The sequence below is a fragment of the Neodiprion lecontei genome, chromosome 5, assembly GCF_021901455.1.
Source record: "Neodiprion lecontei isolate iyNeoLeco1 chromosome 5, iyNeoLeco1.1, whole genome shotgun sequence".
NCBI classification, from domain to species: domain Eukaryota; kingdom Metazoa; phylum Arthropoda; class Insecta; order Hymenoptera; family Diprionidae; genus Neodiprion; species Neodiprion lecontei.
Window position 1 is genome coordinate 32,771,724 of NC_060264.1, and position 19,276 is coordinate 32,790,999.

Consider the following 19,276-nt stretch of genomic DNA (forward strand, 5'->3'; position numbering starts at 1 on the left):
GCTCATGCATTATACGAAAAATCTAGGATCATTGAGCGCTCCAGGAAAAAAAAACATTTGTGAAACGCGTGTAGATTATCATTGCGTTTAATAAATAAATATAAACAATACCATGCGTCAAAAATAAAATCTCTAACTAAAAAATTGGCAGCAATGAATCCGACACAGTGTCCAACCATGCTCCGTAGCTGTGTCCGACTGTGTCGTTCTGTGTCGTTGCTGGAAAGCTCCCAAAGAATTGCTGACGGCACTAGGAGCTAATTTCGGAACACATTCCAATAAAGGCTACATCGTGGTCCAATACGCATTGGTCACCCTGCCTACCGTGCTAGTAACATTTTTACGAAGTTACAGGAATCGAATCCCTAAAAATCTCTAGAATTAGGTAGAATGACTTGAAGTTGTCGCGCAGTGAATGGCACAGCGTACTCATCCATCAGTGAGTGCATCCCAAATGAAAACGTCAGGGGCATAATTCGACGATGAATCAAGAGACTCGGTAGGGTCTCGAGTACCGTTGGGAGAGCGTATATGAAGCGAAGTCGAAGTCGAGGCGAGACAAGTTTGAGGCACGAAATTTGAGGTTATACCGGCTACGTAATTCCTCATTACCGGTACAACTTAGACAGCCACGTTTAATCCCGCATGCGGGAGAGAGATCACGTCGATACACTTCGGCACGTGAAAATTTAGAGTGTTGGGTAGATGAGAGCTGGAAAATACCCAGTCAAACCACCTGCGCGAAGTCTTCGTCTGGCTAATTGAGCAAGCCACGAGACGTTGCGGAGCTGGGGTGCAAAGATCGTTGAAGCGTGCCTCGGAAATTAATGAGATCTGAACGAGACTTTGCGAATCCTTTGTCACGTCCTTTAGGGTTACGGGATACCGCACAAGTTACGCAGGTTATTAGAACGCTGGATGTGCGATTCGGTGTTAGTGGGAATGGGAATGGGAACGGGAATGGAAACGGGAATAGAAGGGAAGGGAAGGGAAGGGAAGGCAACGCCCTGCTACGTGACGACATTATTATACTTCATATAATAAAACCAAAGACTCCTCATTCACGGTTATCATCATCATGAACGATCGCAACTTGTTGAAAATTGTTAATCCCATGCACGGCGTCAAATTTTTGGGTAGGAGTGGAAACGTAAAGTAATTATCAAATGGAACAGTTAATTATTATTCGGTCACCGAATTTATAAAAACGCGAAATTCGATGCATAGATAAGTCAAAACGTAGAAAGGTGAGGTGTAGAAAAGCAAAACATATAATCGTCAGAATTTTAACGATTCTATATTTTGGCTTGAATCTTAACCATTCGAGCCATTCGATGTTTTGGCTGTCTAAAACTTTAATCCTGCTACGTTCTGACTTTTTTATACATCAACATTCTACGTTTCAAAATTCTTAACAACATACTTTTCATTTTCGAACCTTCAATATTTCGACCCTTCAATTTTCTAATCTTTCTATAATTTTATCTCTAGCCAAACGTTTTACCTGCCACACCTCTATCTCCATTAGACGCCTTACTGTGATTAAAAATTATGATAGAATTCCAACCTTCTGTTTTAGATCGTAAGTTTCCCGCTCTTATCTCATCGATGAGGAAGTTTTGAAATAATTTCTAATCTATTATTGTTTTGCAATATTCATGGAAAATATTCTCCGTCAATTTTCTTTCAATATAAAATAAATAATACCGAGGTTTTACGGTATTACGAGTACACTATTATACAATATATGTATATAGGTGTATACGTATATAGTTCGTAGAAAAAGCGAACGTTTGTATTCTAATACGCAGAATTTTTATGTGGATACTCGCGTTATAGGTATATTATAATACCGTTCCAAAGCTGTGTTTGCATTTTATCCCCGTCTTTCATGAGTATAAATAACACTCTCGAGGTCAAGCAAACTCCTCAGATTCAGCCCTGCTTCAAGGATGCTTATCTAGAGTTCGGTAGAGAAAAGGAGTAAGAAAAATAAAGAGAAATAAATAAATAAAAAAAAAGAAAAAAAAAAACTACAAGAGGACGGGAAAAACACATTTGGAAACTGTCAGGAATTATGAATAACTCGCAGGAGGTAGGAAAACGGTAAGCTGTAATTTTGATGAAATTACGTTCAAGACGATCTTAGAGAAAAATTCCTCGCAACGTATCATATATTATACAAGAAAAGTGAATTTTGGCTAATTTCAGTCATGAAACAATTCAGTTATCAGAATATCGAAGGTTGTGGAACAATCCAATCTATACGTATGATACCAAATCCCATTTGTGAGTTGGAAGAGAGATGAAAATCGGGTTCTGAAGACTTTTTCAGTATCAATTGAACGGCTAGAAATTTTCTTCAAGCTGCCATTTGCGATTTCTATTTCACCCTTCCATTGGTGTCGAAACTTTTCCGAGAACGCTGTACGTTCTAAGCATCCTCAAAATCCTCACCTTGAAAACTTTCAAAATCACTTTACGTAGCGAAGGTAAAAGCTTCTAGATTTTCCAAGAAAGAACTCTCGAACAGCCGTATTAGAGCTTCAAAGGAATGATTTTCTTCTTTTCTTTTTTTTATTTCTTCACTTCTTCCACTCGCGTGATCCGGATGTTTCGAATAATTCAGAGCTGGCTGGGAAAGAAGGGTGGTGGATCAAAAGTCCGTTTATAGTATTCTATTCGAGAATTTTTCCGCTACGTTGTTCGTGCAAAATCGCTCGACCTTGAGCCCCAATTACAGTTGAAAATTATTAGTTTATGCAGTGCAGTTGTAACATCGTGCGTTACAACAATGTCGCCATATCCTGCCAGCTTTGGCTCGTGAATCTCATGATGCAGAATGCACGTACGCCACCGTGAAACAAGGATGAACAAAGGAAAACATGGAGGCGCATTCGCAGCGGAGAATATTAATCAACGACATCCTAGTTAATTAGGAAAGTTTTACCAACACGTGAGTTGGCTTCAGCTCGTACTCCATGACTACTTGTGCTCCAGAGAATGAGGGGGTTCAGAGATCCTCGGATCGAATGAAACATGCAACTAAACTCAAGAGGCGACTTTTCAATTTGATAAACAGTAACGGTAATGATATCGTCTTTTCAGCCTCGTCTTCGGAGCAAACACTCATCTGTTTGATGACATAGTGACAATTATTTCCTTGCATTTCATTACTAATTTAGAATCACCGAACGTATTCTTACGTTATTTATTTACAAGAAAGATCGATGAAGTTGGAAATCGATACTTTTTGCTAATTTCATTAGGAAATTTTCGCACAGTTAGTTGAATTTACACATTTTTAAGCTACAATGATTTCCTCAAAGATTACAGATAAAAAAAAGGTACTACAATTGTCACAGACAAGAGTTGAGAGATCGATTCTTCGATTCAAGACGCTTTGAAATGGTGAAAATTTTGTAGATTCGTTAGATTTCTTTCCACAATTTGGAAATTATTCTCGTGACAAATTAATTTTGTTCTTTCCAATTTCACTCAAGCAAATTTTTCTCATCGGTCAATTCAATGTCGTCACTTTTGTCAATAATAAAAATCAATATCACCCCAATCTTGAAAGATTAAGTTTGCAACGACACCAACATGCTAAAAATCGTGAGACAAAATCGAATAATTTTCACAATTTCAAAACCATTGAAATCCAGCCTCGTTATCTGTACAAGCTTTCGTTTATAATCGAAGAATTTAAAAAAATTCTGTTCCTTTTCTTTCCATTCGCAAGAAAATCATTGCAGCTTACAAATATTGAAATACGTCCTCATGACGTAATGCAGACCATGGTTCTCGGCGCCATTTTATCACCAGATAACTTAACAATAAGTTTTTAATTTTAATGTAGACAAATCGTAATTTTTGGGGTTTCGAATCACTCACGTCACATAAATTAATGAAACGTAATCGATAATATACCCGTTATACCAACCAAGACGAGAAAAAAACATGGTCGACGTTCAGCTGTCAGCCTGCAGATAGCATTAGTTTGACTTTTTCCCACCAGACGGCGCATTGCAAAGTGACAATCCCTGTATAATAAATCAGATGAATACTCATTGACCAACAGCTATCGGTTGATAAAACTAAGGACAAAAAGTGCATGTTAATTTATTCTCGACTCATGAATCTCTTTAACGAAAATTTACTGAAAAAATGAGTGCTTCAGATTTCCGTTGCTGTTCTAACCTCTCTTGAAAATTGCGGAATCCATGCGCGCGCAATTCGACCGAAATTGGATTCTCATTCTCCTCATGCTGTAGTTTCCCATACGCCTAATTTTACCTGGCCGTGAACTGATCGGCAGACAATCCGTCCTCAACGGTTGAATAGAGACCTTATACACAAAGTCTGCCTTTGCAACGTCGCTGGGGAGCTGACTTCGAAACTTTCTCCTTAAGTTAATTTACGGTTCAATGCAAAGGAATCGGAAGATTCGATCGTCTCTCTGGTGATCCATACTGCTTCCAGACTCCCGTGACGGCATTTACGCGATCATTCGTGGCTTCACGGTGTAGAATCAACTTTATAGGGCGTGAACATATCTACTATTTTTTTCGAAAGGCATTTAGTGCCCTCCTGCTTTCGATTAATATTGCTATTTCTGTTTTCCTAGGTGAAAAACAATCGCGAGAGAATAAAAATAGGCAATCGTCAATTTTTGATCTTTCAAACAACTCGGGAAAGCTCATCGAAACGAGGGCGGGAAGTTACGCAAAGTCAATTAAAGTTGGGGTTTGAGATTGGGGAGAGGTTGAATCTTCTGCTATAAATTATTGACCAACTTTTACCCTTGACACTTTTAATTTCATTGACACTTTTTTAGGCACTCGTGGCAGGCTTATTCGTTCTTTATTTAATCGCTTTTGAGTCAAAAGTATTCAAATGTGGTTAAAGTTTGTTCATTTTTTCAAATATCTATAATAAAATATCTATGAGATTCTGACCGATGAAAAAGATCAATGTGTTCAAAAAAAAAAACAGTCAAATCAGAAGGTATAATATTGCAAATTATTCTGAACAAAAAACGCAAATTTTTCGACCCTATTAAAAATTTTACATAAAATTTTACAGAGAATAAATTTTTACATCATGGAACCAATGTCACAATAATCGTAACGGAATATCAAATTTCTGAGATCTTTTTGCATAGATTTTAAAAACGGTGCAGGTATTTTAAGAAGGTTCAAATACTTGTTACTCTAAAGCGATTCGATGAAAAAAATTATTTCAAAGATACTACTATAACCTCAATTAGAAGCTTCAACTACATCAAAAATAGCGAGGGTTAGAAGATCGGTTAATTTCGCACGGAACGCTTCGTGCACCGAACACCTTGATTGAGGAATAATTGAGCCCGGAGTAAATCGTGCGCAACAATATCACCGAGATTCTGGTGATCTCACAGTTATATATATATGCGGTGGCGGGTTTCCGGCGGTTGGATTCCCCCGGTGTTTGTAGGTATTTCGCGTACGCAGCACTAATTCATCCTGTATATAATTAACGGCGACGCTAGAGGCGCACAGATCAAAGTGAACAACTTGAACGGTTGTCATTTATTAATTAAGCGATTCGCACCCGCCGGTCTTTGCTCTTCTCGGCTGGGTTAACCCAAGAATGTCTTTGTGCCTGAAATAATCCAAAAATTAGGGTTAAATTATTCACACGCTAAACTCCGTAATATGCACCGCGTAGCATGAAAAGAGAGCGTTTGTTTGCTATCGATGATGAGAAGAACTGCTTGAACGATTTTTATGAAATTTAAATAGAAGCTTCTGTACTATCTTTGGAGTGTGATAGAAGGTGTGAATTAAAGCTATCTCGTCAAGGAGGCGAGAGAAAAGAGACGGGACTAATTTTCAACAGCGTACGAATGATTGAGGGCGGCTCGCGTTCCTCACTTTGGGATTCTCCGCCAGGTGGCGGAGTCTCGAAAGTCGTTCCCACTAGAGGATTGGTGGAGGATATATAAGCTCGAAAAAGTCGCACAGACAAAGTAACTTGATATTAATAATTACAGGCATAAATCATTTCGAATTCTATATCCAAAATATATCACGATGACAGTTTGCGATAAACTTTAACGAATCGACGTGTGATGGAAAAATTTCTAATGAATTAATTAATCTGGAAGAGAAAGAGGAAGTATAAAAATCCCAGACACTGTGAGTCCAACATTGACGAGGGTTCGAAGGGTTGTCGGTGAAAAACTAGGAAAGAAACTTCTCGCGCGGTCCCCGTACCATGTTTCTTAACCCGGGAATTTTTCCCTTCCAAGTTAATTTAATACCCTGTTGGTAATTAACTGTAAATACAGTATCGCGATACCGGGGTGCAAGCAAGGAATTATGTATTGTGAGAAATAGAAGAGTTTGAGCTGCAGAGATGAAGTCTGGTAATTAATTGCCTGGAGCTCGGAGCTCTTACTTAACGCAAGAAATATAACATCATGTTGCGAGAAGCTGAGTTATTGGTAACACATTTTTCATTTTTTCTGTTGCGTGTTTTATTTATTTATTTATTTATTTATTTATTGAAATTCTCTATTTTCAATTAACACTATCAAGTTGCAGAAAAATAGAATAAAAATCAAATCCACTGTACATGCGTGATTCTTGAAAATGATTGTTCATAAAAAGACGTCATAAAATAGAAGTAAAAGTAAAATGCCTTTAGTATAAAGCTGCTAGAGAAGTTAATTGAAAAGTAACTACCCTACTGAAAATGTTCGCCCGTCAAATCGTATAATGTTTTGAAATAATTCACCGTGTAATTCGTTACAAAAATTAATTTGTAAATTCCATCAAATATATAAGAAATCACGTAATAAATAGGAAACGCACAAATCATAGTGATTTCTTGTATAATTTATCAAATTTACAGGATAAATCGTGTAATAAATTACACGCCCGATTATTACAAACATGTAAAAATTTAACGCAATGCGTGAACATTTTCAGTAGGGTAATCCTGTCAGGTTTCGAAGATCGTTCTATTGTATGTATATCGATGAATCGATCATTTGGAGAGAGAAAAAGTTTCTTCTTCGACTCCAAAGTGAAGCTGAACAGAAACGAAGAACCTTGAAGAATCTGAAACCCACTGACGTTTCTGAGTTATTGTTCGCTATATTCTTACCACTGTTCCGTCGTTTTATTTTTTCTTTTTCCGACTTTCTTTCTTTTTGATTCCCTAAAAATTCCATAAATTTTCCCGTCCTTTTTTGACGATATAGTCGTGCTGAAACTAAACTTCTCGCCAAAGTTTAGAAACTTACCGATGTAAGACGAAAAAGCTCGCAGCTTGTAATTATTCTTAAATAGATGTAGAGAGACTTCTATGATTGATAAAGGTTTCAAAGCTCAATGAAGTACGTAATTCGAACAGCCTAATGAAGAGTCAGAATCCTGAGTGATTTAGACCAGTTCTGGAATCGAATTCTTTTAGCTTTTCTTTCTATTTCTTCTTTCGTACGCCTATTTTTATTTTTTTTCTGGCCTCTGAGTTTCAACAGCTGCGAAAACTTTTTCTATTCACAGAACAGTTTTATTTGTGTCACCGTAAGAGTGCGCGGAGAAGAAGAGAGAAAGGGAGAGAGCTAATGAAGCTATCCTCAGAGAGGCTAAAAAGTTTATCCACAAACTGGTCCCGAAGGAAATCTGTCTTCAAGTTCAACGCGTCGAGTCGCGTCACGATATCGCGTTCACCGGCAAACTGGATAGGATATTTTCCATGACTTTTACCCACTAGTCCTCCCCCTTTTCTTCTCTCCCCTCTCATTTTCCCGAACGCACAATCTGCAACGTATTCGGGAATTGAGTAAATTGAGTTCTCAATAGAAGAAAGCAAGGGACGGAGAAGAAAAAGAGTAAAACTTACAACAGCTTGCCTTTTTTTCCCCTGCAAATGATGTAATCGATTTAATTAACTTTTCCGCAACGTAGGAAGTAATTATTATTACCACGCTCACTCGGAAACACAAAAATAAAAATTTCAATATCCGCTGCAAAGATCCGACCGAGCTGCTTACACCTTCTGCCCAATTTTTTTTTCTTTAATTATCATTCGTTTTCAAAAAATTTCACAAATCAACGATTTCGTAAAAAGTCGGTCGAAAATAACTGACGAGAAAAATACAGCCAAGTTTATACCACGAGTATGATATTTTATTTTCGTGTATCGTATAAAAGTAAACGTTTACAAATATGTTACACGTACGCATGTATGAAGATATTGCTCTGACCAGAAACAAAAAAAAAAAGAAAAAAAAATACATTATCTCTGACAGTGATGGAGAGAAATTTTCTTAACTTCCTATATTCTTGCCATCGCGTTTCGTTGTCAGTATCATGTTTTAACGCATATTCGCCTGCAGCTATACGTACGCAGTATGTGTTCTGGTTTTAGTTTCTTTTTTTTTAACTAAAGATTGAACAGATCACATATAATGGTGTTTTCACGTCTACCGACCCCTATATTTTGCTTGCATCGCATCACTACCCCTAATAGATTAATTACTGATTGGCTCGCTCGCCCTAATCAGGTTATTCGCCCCCGAATAGCGACGGAAACGAACGAACTCGACCCTCTCAACGAACAAAAGCTCCAGCCTTGGACCCGTAATAAAACGTCCGAAAGAAACAGGAACAAGAAGAAGAAAAAAAAAGCAACTGCCAGTAAAAAAACTCCCGGAATAAATGACGTAGAATAATCGATTAAATCGAGCCTGAACTGTTAGATAAAAAGTAGCAATACGAATAATCTGAAACGATCGAAACAGAGTTGACGATATGATTCAACGACGATTGTCTTCAAGACATTAAAAACTTATGTCCTTCTTTATCGGCATCTGACAAATGAGCAACGATGAAACAACATGGTGACAGAAGTACCGATCAGCTGATCGTTGATGGTGAGTTGCGCGGTAATTAAGAGTCATAAGAGCTCGCGCAAGCTATCGAGCTTTTATTTCGCCGCGTTAAGTTGATAGGTAGTAAAATATGTGGGGAAAAGAGACTTTTATAACTAAATACGGGCGGTTAGGAGGTTCGCACTTTCCGCCGCAAGGTGGCGCCACTCTAATATCCCGTATCTCTGCAGTATCACGTTACGCTCCATGAGGTCTCACTCGTCGAAGTCTTAAACATTGTCTGGTTCTAGTCCATCGCTGCGGAAATCCACGTTCCGGTTCGCCGCGGGAACGAAGGTTCACTTTGGTCCGGTCAGGGCAAACGTGTCAGCGTCACTCCTAACGTCGGACGCAACATGTCCGGCGTGTAGCCATCCGCCCGTCTCTCTACCCACACAGTCGCACACACACACACACACATGCACACTCGCAAACCCGTCGGAACACGTTAAAAGAGACTGCCTACGGGTACTTTCCAGCTGATAAAATTCTCGTAGAGGTTAGGCGTATGTATACATGTATATCCATATACATATATATGCGCCTGAGCCCTCGATGACGTAATTAACATTACGCCAATTGAAATCACTTGTTAATTAGGCAGCCGGCTAACCTCAGCGAAAGCGAGAAAGTGAAAATGAGAGAGAGAGAGGCGACGATCACGCTATTGTATCAGAAATGAAATAAGGTTTTATTTTTTAAATGAATAATTATCGAACCATTAATGCTATTCAATTATCTTCAACTGCTGTCTTAAATTCTCCATTGTAATACGCGAAACAGTATTCTTGTCACAGAGCTGTTAACGAACCGCCAAAAATTCGCACGAATTTTCCACAGTATAAAATTTCAAATATGACAAACAATTCATTTTTCATCGAAAAATTTCACATATCGACAGGAGTAATTCGTTTCATAGTGACTATTATCAACTGCTGTATATCAAAAATTTATAAACCGAAATTATGCAAATCACCTCATACCATGATGATATTTTTATATTCAGTCCTCCTATTTAATGTAAGAAAGCAAAGGAGTTAATTTACGCTCAAAGTTGATTCTATCCAACCACGGTTCATCATTAATATTATTATCATCAACATCATTATTTTCCGTTCATCTCGATTCCATTCCGTACGGAGTGTATTTCCAACTAAACGTCGCAACATGTTGGGTTGCCTACCACTAAGGGGATGAAATATCGGTAAAACAGAACTCTCGAGTCATAATCACTTTAGTCAAGTAAAGTCATACAATCACTTTAAGGTTATAAGCAACGAAACAACTGCTTGGCCAAATCCACGCAGCTTGGCAACACGGACGCGGAGTTCCAGCTCGCTCGCGATGACTTTAAGCCTACTACCCACAGGTAACTCGTACCAATATGCGTTCCCCTCAGTGGCAGGCAATCCAACATACAACGACGTTTACTTGGAAACACCCTGTATATCCACAACTTGCGGAAGGTACGAAAATATCGGAGAATTTTATCCACGGAAGGGATTACCGGACTCAAGACGCCATTTTAAATTAACTTTAGGATTAAGCCTAAATTAGTCTTCTTAATTCAATTCGAATCCCTAAGGTGGTGAGCTGCGCTTCACCCTCCCTCAGGCGGCCTTCTGAGAATATAAGGCAGGTACCTATATACCAATGTATATTATATATATACATATACACATACATACATATATATATATATATACCTTGCTAACTTTACTCGGTAATTTTTTCCACCCCTAACCTTCCTCCCCCCCCCCCCCCCCCCGCCGTCTTATACTTTTAACAATTCTTTTTTTTTTCGCCACTAGTTTTCTTCTATTTTAATTTTTATTCCCGTTTTTTCCTCCTCCTCGTCTTCTTCAAGCCTTTTTCTTCTTACGCCCTTCAGGCAAGTCTTTTTTCTCGTCCCGTTCTCCTTTCCTCTCAACTGCAGCAATCCAGCTCAACCACTTCGTCATAGTCTTCTACAACTGAACGCCTCTACTCCCTGTTCTCTTATACTTTACACCTTACACCTTATACCTTGTACCCTGTAGCTTTGTCCTGCAGATCGACTTGGACATATCAACCTTCCGTTGACCAACCGTATAAATTCTTCCCTATTTTTTTTTTTCTGCCTTCTCTCTTTTTCCAATTTGTACCAACCAGCGATCTTTTTTCTTCTTCAGCGAAACAGACGTAGGGTGAGACGAAAGAATCATAGTAAATAGATAGCGAAAAATTCACGTTGCAATGAGAAAGTGAGGAAATATGGCGGAGAGATGAAGAGAGAGAGAAAGAGAGAGAGAGAGAAATTAAGACTTGGTTTTATGATTTACAGGTCGAACGATGAAAAAGAATATACGAAAATACTTTCTCATCATTACCGTTATATGTATATACATTTGACACCGGAAATTTCCCCGCTGCGTATCGTTTTTTTTTTAATTCTCCATGTCTGTTTCTTTCGAATTTTTGTTGTTGTTTTTCTTTTTATCTTAACAACTCAATCACTTTTTTGCCTCTGGTTCGTACTTTTTTGGTCAATTTTTCCGGATATTATAGTCCGGTTTTAACTCGTTTTTCACCCCCTCTTATATAGCTCGGCAATTTTATAGAACGCATCAATCATCGACGGGATGGGAAATTTTACTGGTTGTATGTACTTCGTTAACTGAGTATTTTTTCCCCTTTAAATGGGCAACACTTACTTGAATAATAATAATAAGTTTTGAGAATTCATCACGGTAGAAATGATTTTCAGCTACAACTCAACTTATGCACACATATAATCTTGTGTCAATATTTGAATGAGGTGAAATGGACCACTTTAGTAATTTTCAGTGAGTGACTTTTTGAAATCTTAATTATTCCACGCTAAATAATCAAAGTTTATACGGCTTGAATCTATATTGATTGTATTTAATTTAAAGATTTCGATCTTGGCAAATAGAGACAAGGAGTTGCTTCCACCATACAATAAATCTCTTGCATACTTATCTATCTTCTTGCGGTTCTCAGTGCCGAGAATGCTTCATAGAAAGTAGTATTATTATTGCTGTTGTTACTATATTGAAATGACTGCTTACATGTTAGTTGACTAGTTGAATTCACTCATAATTTTTGTTAACTACGATCGAGAAATAATGAGTATCAAAAGAAAAGAAAGTAAAAACAATTATAATAACTTAAAGGATCAGCGGCTGAAATTAACTCAGAAACCGAGTACTTGTTTACCAAATTTCCTCTAAATTCTTGAAGAAAAAAGCGGCTTTAAACTGGCTTCAAATTTCCCGTTCTTACACTAATAGTGTCCAATTTGAATTTCGAACAAGAAATTCAGATTTGTGATTAACGATTTTAAAGCTCTCGGATACTGTATTACATGAAAATATGACGATTCTTTTTTTATTTTGAATGACTATAATGGATCCAATATTAAAAATTTTGGAAGCCTAATCTTAGATTCGATATCAGTGACCCGAAAAACCTCGACCTACCAATTTCTACCAAACTCGGGATGTTTTTAGATTCTTTTCCACCATATTGGATGGCCATTTTGGATTTCACAATCTGACTTCAGATTCATAATCAGTTACCCAACAGACCGACGAGTACAAATTTTGATCAAAATCTAAATGTTTTTATTTTTTCTTTAGCTTATTGAAAACGCCAAATTTAAATTTTGCAAATCTAACCTTAGATATCTGATTAGCGTCCCAAAAAAACCTCACGATACCAATTTTCATTCAAATCCATTCCTCCAGTCTCAAGGTCTCATCATTTTTAGTCGATTTTTTTGTTATTTTCTTATTTAAATAACTGAAAAAATACTTTACCGATCAAAGCCAAAATCTAATCAGTTCTAAGTTTGGTAAAGCCGCGACAATTGAGGTGAAAAAATCATTCAAATCCGCTAACTTGTTCTCGAAATATCACCGGACAAAAAAAAATTCATTCCATACGTATGCGTACACATACGTCCATCTGAAAATGATTGGAGTTGATTTTCTCAATTTAAAACAGCGGAGATCTAGTCAAAAAACACAAGCTTTCACTTTTGGGGTGATTACAATCACTTCCTTTTTTTTTGCCTCTAAAACCAGAGAAACGGGAAGTTAGAAAAAAATACATTCAATTCTCCTCCCTCGTTTAATGTCCCACTGTACACGCGTTGGTATTGCACGACGAATTTTTAACACAAGTCCTACAAGTCAGGTAAACAAGCGAAGGAACGTACGCCACGCGTTTGACGATTGTATCACCTGAAACCTGTATCAGGCAGGTGAGCGTGTAATACGGGTATATTTATCATTCTCTCCGCATGTATTATTCCAAGCTTTCTAAAAGCTTTTCGCTGTTGAGAAGCGCTCGAGCGGTGGAAGGATCGGTATAGCCAGATAAAGAGAGGGAGACCGAAAGAAAGAGAGAGAGTAAGAGAAGGAGAAGGGACAGTGAAAAAATGAAAAGACAAAACCAAAAAAAAGTAGAAAAAAAAAAACACAGGATGCTGAAAAAACGACCAAAAAGACAAAGAGAGAAAACCTCGCGGAGTACATGCACTAATCGTAAGTCATTGCACCCCGTCACGAAAGCAAACAACGCGTGCATCAGGCGAGTCTATTATACTTAATGGTGGTTTGCCAAAATTGAGAATCAGATCTCTACGTATGGTGCATTCCACGAGTAGAAAGTAGATAAATATGAAAGGAGAAATTTTAGATTTGCTCTAGAATTTTTCGTGTGAAATTAATGGTTGAAAAATGAAGCTCGATTAGAGAGAGAAAGAGAGAGAGAGAGAGAGAGAGAGAGAGAGAGAATAAGAAAAAATCACCCACCTTTATCTGACACATATTATATGAATTAATTTAATATTTTGGAAACACTAATTTCATAAAATATGAAGAAAAAAAATTTCCAAAGAATCTAGTCACGTGTTACAATCAAAATTTTTATCTTCTCGTCGAGCGTGGAGTTTTCAATAACAAGCAAAGTTACATAATGTTGAAATTTAATCATCAATGATATGTAAAAGATGAATATTTTATAAAGTTACAAGGTAATCGGTACTTCGTCACTGCTTAACCGTGCTTTTCCCAACCAGATCGCTAGGAATGTTCTTTTTTCTTTATCTTCATTTACATTTTGAATGGTAATTTTATTTTGATCATTTTCTATGCACGTTTGCCGTGAGATGAGAACTCCACTGTATCATATATCTAATTAAGTTATGGACACCATTTTTCAGATTTCAGAAAAAAAAATACTTCACAAATAGCATATTAAATCGTATCTTACATAAGGGTTGTTAGAATATATTTTTTTTTTGTTTTTTTTTTCTAATCAGCTTTTGTTTTCCGACCAGCGCTTGATTCGCGTGAAAAAATTCTCGAGTAAATCTAAAATCTCAATTTCCGATCTTGATCGATACCTCGTGGAATGACCCATATCTACATGATCCCTCCACGTCATGTAACCATGACTATGAATTACCCCGACGTTTATCGATACCTGATCTATGTATCGCTACATATGTCAGCTTGGGAAGGGATGTACATATTTGTACGCGGCTATATCCGTTCTCGTCACGATATCCTCTCGCCATTGTCTGTCAATCGACGGTATAAATTACTCAGTTATACAAGTATTTTTTACACATAAAACGTCGAAATTTCGGATTTCATATCGCGATTTTGGAAGCTTTCAGAAATCTCTGATCAAAATTAAAGAGGAGAATAAACGAAGTCTGTGTTAGTGCACTTTTTTTAAATTCCAAATTCCACAGACAAAAATTATGATTATGTAACCAAAAAAAAAAAGCTCATTCTCCATTACTGAAATTGTTTTTTATTCCAGGGACTTACTGCCTTTTTTAATTCTGCTCGCTCTAATATCACACTACTCATTTTACATAGAATAAATTTACAACCAATTTAAGCACATGCGCGTTATGTATGAAATCTAATCAAAATTCGACTACAATCTCGTAATAAAATTGATAAAAAGTAAAATAGATTTGATTTGGTAAACAATAATGCGAGTCGTTGATGGGAGTAACGATAATTTCGTGTCAAGAATTGATCAATTCATCACACGATATATTCTAGAAGCGATTAACGTTCTGGCCGTTGGATTTAAAAAAGCGCGGGAGATCGGAAGTAGAAACAGCCAAGATATGGTCAGACACGAAGCGAGCGCGGTTTTCGCTTTACGATATCCGGAGGGGCTTTAACGTTTAACGACATTCGCTAAAACAACCGGGTTTCGTATCCAACGACTGAAATTTGTTCTTATTATTTCTGGCAGCAAGAATCCCCTCGAAATAATACACATTCCAAAACATAAATGAGGATATAAAAAAATACATCGGCATTAGGGTGCAGGCCCTTAAAAAAAATATTTTTAAATTCTAACCATCTCACGAACCGAATCGCTTACAAATAATTCAAAAATAATTCCCTCGTTTTTTCAGACTCTTATCTCAACTCTAAACCGTGCTTGTAAGAGGATGGATTTTACCATTTAACCCTTTTAGGCACACATTAAATATACCGAATGGATTTAGATGAAATTTGGTATAGGGGAGTTTCTTGGGTCGATAATTACGAATCCGAACTTGAAATTTGAAAATTCAAAATGTCGGGTCGAGTATGGCGGACCGAAATTAAAAATGTTATTAGATTTCGATGAAACTTGGTGCTCGGAAGTTTTCGAGGCTGCTGATTACAAATCTGAACTTAAAATTCCAAAATTCGAAATTGTGGATTCAATGACTTTTGGGTTGTTGGTCCACCATATTGAATCCGCCATTTTTAATTTTGTAATTTCGAGTTCAGATTCGTAATCAACGACCCAAGAAACTCCCTTCTATAAAATGTTATTGAAATCCTTTCTGTAGATTCAATGTGCCTCTAAAAGGGTTAAATAGGGAAATCCACCCTCTTGCGGGCACGGGTTAGAGTTGAGATGAAAATCTGAACAAAATATACGAGCAAATTATTTTTTAAATATTTCGACCCGATTTATGGGATGACCCGGTCGAAATTCAAAAATCACCTTTTTCAGAACCACCCTAATCAGTATAATTGGAAAACGAATATTGATGGATTAAAAATTTTCACGGAGAATCGAACAGAAATTTAAGCCTCACGTGTTGCGTACAGATTTCAATATTAAATTGGTGTCTCTTGATCTGGATGCGGAAATAATTACTATAAACACGGTAGAATCGTTAATTTTATAAAACAAGGCTCATAAAATGAGGAATATTATACATAAATTCGATATTCGTTAATTCGATGGGATCAACGATGGATAAAATATTCCCAAGTACATAATAGGATGCATTCATTTAGAGGGCATAATTGTTTTGACTGTGTTTTTGAACTCGATACATCGTACTTAATTTGTACAAATAAATGAAAAAAGAAAAATACCAACGAAATGCGGATTTATTCAATAATTGTATCAACTGCCTACCTCTAATATTGTCTGGCTATAATTGGCGAAATTGCAACATATTTGAGCAGGTACTCGTCAAAGCAATCTTGATGTTCAATAATTTGCAAATATTTCAATGCAAGCTGCGGTATACAAAATAAATTTATTTAATTGCAGTATTCCATTCGATTCATTACACATATTACTTGACGTGAACGGTAGACGAAATTTTTACTGGTAAACATTGTATGCTGCCCTTCGTTTAATTGTATATATATGAGGCATTCCATTACAAATTAACCTAAGCATGACTCTAAGCGTCGGAAATTTTTTTTATTTTGAAGTGTAGTGTGTACAAAAAAAAAAAAAAAAGGAAACAATCGTCACAAAGTTTTCAATTTTTTGGATCGCGGGTTTGATTTTTACTGCTCCAAAAATCCAAAGTTTTTCGTGAACAGTCTGAATCGATTGACTTGAAATTTTTTCCATGAATACTTTGTTAAAAAACGAAAATTCTGACGCCAGGATGAAAGTGGAGAAACTTTTGGCTCAGAAGCTGCAGGCGAATAAAGTAGTTGAGAAGTTAGAAGAATTGAATCAAATATAAATTTGAAAAATATAAATTTATGTTTAATTTGGTTTTTGTTAACCTTGCACACTTTTGATTCGGAAGCTAAAGGCGAAACAAGTAACTGAAAATTGAACAAAACGAGTAAACTATGAACTTGTATTTTTGAACGCATACTTAATTTGATTTTTCTCACTTTTTAATTACTCGTTTTGCTTGCAGCTTGTAAACCAAAAGCAGTTCGTTCACTTTCATTTCTCAACAAAGAATTTATGATAAAAATTTCATGCCAATCGAACGGTGCTATTCATTCGAAAATTGAATTTTCGCATTTTCGAAAGCAGCGGCAATCGAAGTCGTGGTCCAAAAAATGTGAAATCCGGCGATAGCTGTTTTTTTCTTTTTTTGCACACTCTACGCCATGATTGAAAATAAAAAAATTGCCGATGGTGAGGAAAGTACGCAGGACGGTTTGGGGTGGAATCTCTCACATATATATATATACACGCCGGTATCATAGCACACAGTATTATACACATATATATTACCCTGATTACTTAGTGATCAGGGCAAACTTAAGCCACTATCCGAGAAGCTTTTAGGAACGAGCTGTTAGACTCCATTAGCTTCGGTAGCCGAGCAGCCACGTCTTTCGAATATCCATGCAAATCATTCAGATTCCTAAACGCCGCGATTAATTTAACGGTGAGAATTACTGTAACCTAACTTGTGCTGAAAACGAGTCACTTTCCTTAAGTTGATCGCCGGTTTTTCCGTACAGGATTCAAGAAAATAAATTGAGCTTCTTTTTTTTCGGAGGCTACCAAAGCGAGGATTTAACGACGTTGATGGGAGCAAAATTTTCAACCTTTTTTCTTCTTTCACATGTAAGATATATTTTTCATAATTGTCATTTAAGCGAAGGATTCTTCGAGTGTTTCGATGTCTCAAGTTAAATTGCGCCTCGCGTGAAAATAGTAAATTTTTCGTTTAAGGATATGAATTAATATTTATAAAGCTTAATCCGGTTATAAATTTTATACTCAAGACCATGCTTCATCCCTTAACGTCAAATTATGCGGAGAGTTTTGAGGAGATGCAGGCTTGTCTTAGACGAGTGAATTATCGCACCCTTCGAAATAATTCTATACAGCTGCACGTCTGATATATCCGTGTTAGATGAAGACGTATCGGCAAAAGTTACCGAACTAATTATATTAGGCGAAAGATTCGGGCTTCTGCAGTTTGTTCAGAAGGCGTGAAACTTTCGGAAAAAAATCCCGCAGTTTCGAAAATCGTGATTGTTGAGATAATTTTTTCCTACGGTATGGAAAATAATCGTCCGTTTTATAAAACTTTTTTATACACGATCGATGGTTTTTTTTTGGTTTAATTTTTTACCCGCAATATAATTTCGGAAAATTGAATACCGCGTGCGATATAATAGGATGAAAATATTATCCCTCGCACGTTATTTAAAAAATTCAATATGGCGGATCCAATATGGCGGACGATAATTTCAAATTCGATCGAATACGGTCAAATACGGGCCATACTGGACTTTCGAAATCTGATTTCAGATTCCTAATTAGCGACCCCAAAAACCACTGGACAGAATTTTTTTCTCCGGATTCGATCGAGTTTGAAATTATCGTCCGCCATATTGGATCCGCCATATTGAATGCTTCAAATCTGATCTCGGATATGAATAATTCCTTCAATTTTGACGATTTTTGGGTTTTGGCCATTGAAAGCCGCGACGAAATGTCTCTTCAAAGTTCTCTAAATTGTATACGAAAAATTGATGTAACAAATTAGGTGGTAAGAATGCTTAATACTCCGACTCTGACACTCGAAGGATTGAACATGTCGCCTGATGTAAGATTCTGTGAAATATTGTGGGTTGAAAATTATTTGTAAATAAAGCGAGAATGGAATATCGCTGTAATAATTGCGCGGAGCTTAATTCCTCGAGAAGTATAAGAAGCTTACACCGTTTTCCAATTTATATGGGTTCCTGTGCAATGGCTCTTCGACTATACATATTATACCCTAAGCCACTCAGCCCTCGTTGCCGTACACAGACGGATGCCTCCAATTCGCTCGTACCCACCCAACAATAAGCCGCTTTTCACATCAACACCGAGTATCTCGTTTCGAGCGTTTCCGGTTGCTGCGCAAGGTCACGGGCATAAAAATTGGGTCGAATGCGGTGATAAAAACAGGGGTTAAATGTTTTTTTTTTTTTTCTTTTTCCGGTAGAATTGACGTGGAATTAATGTTTCTTTTACTCTCGTGAAGCCACAAAAAGAAAAGAAAAGAAACCAACAACAACGATAATGACAACGGTTTTACGACCTGTG

The 19,276-nt window shown here is 36.9% G+C and overlaps 1 protein-coding gene across 1 annotated transcript in view; it reads right to left on the minus strand.

Annotated features, from left to right (window-relative positions):
* The window catches only part of LOC107219515, a 204,673-nt gene that overhangs the window by 184,019 nt on the left and 1,378 nt on the right, over window positions 1-19,276 (minus strand). The gene's annotated exons all lie outside the window — the stretch shown is intronic.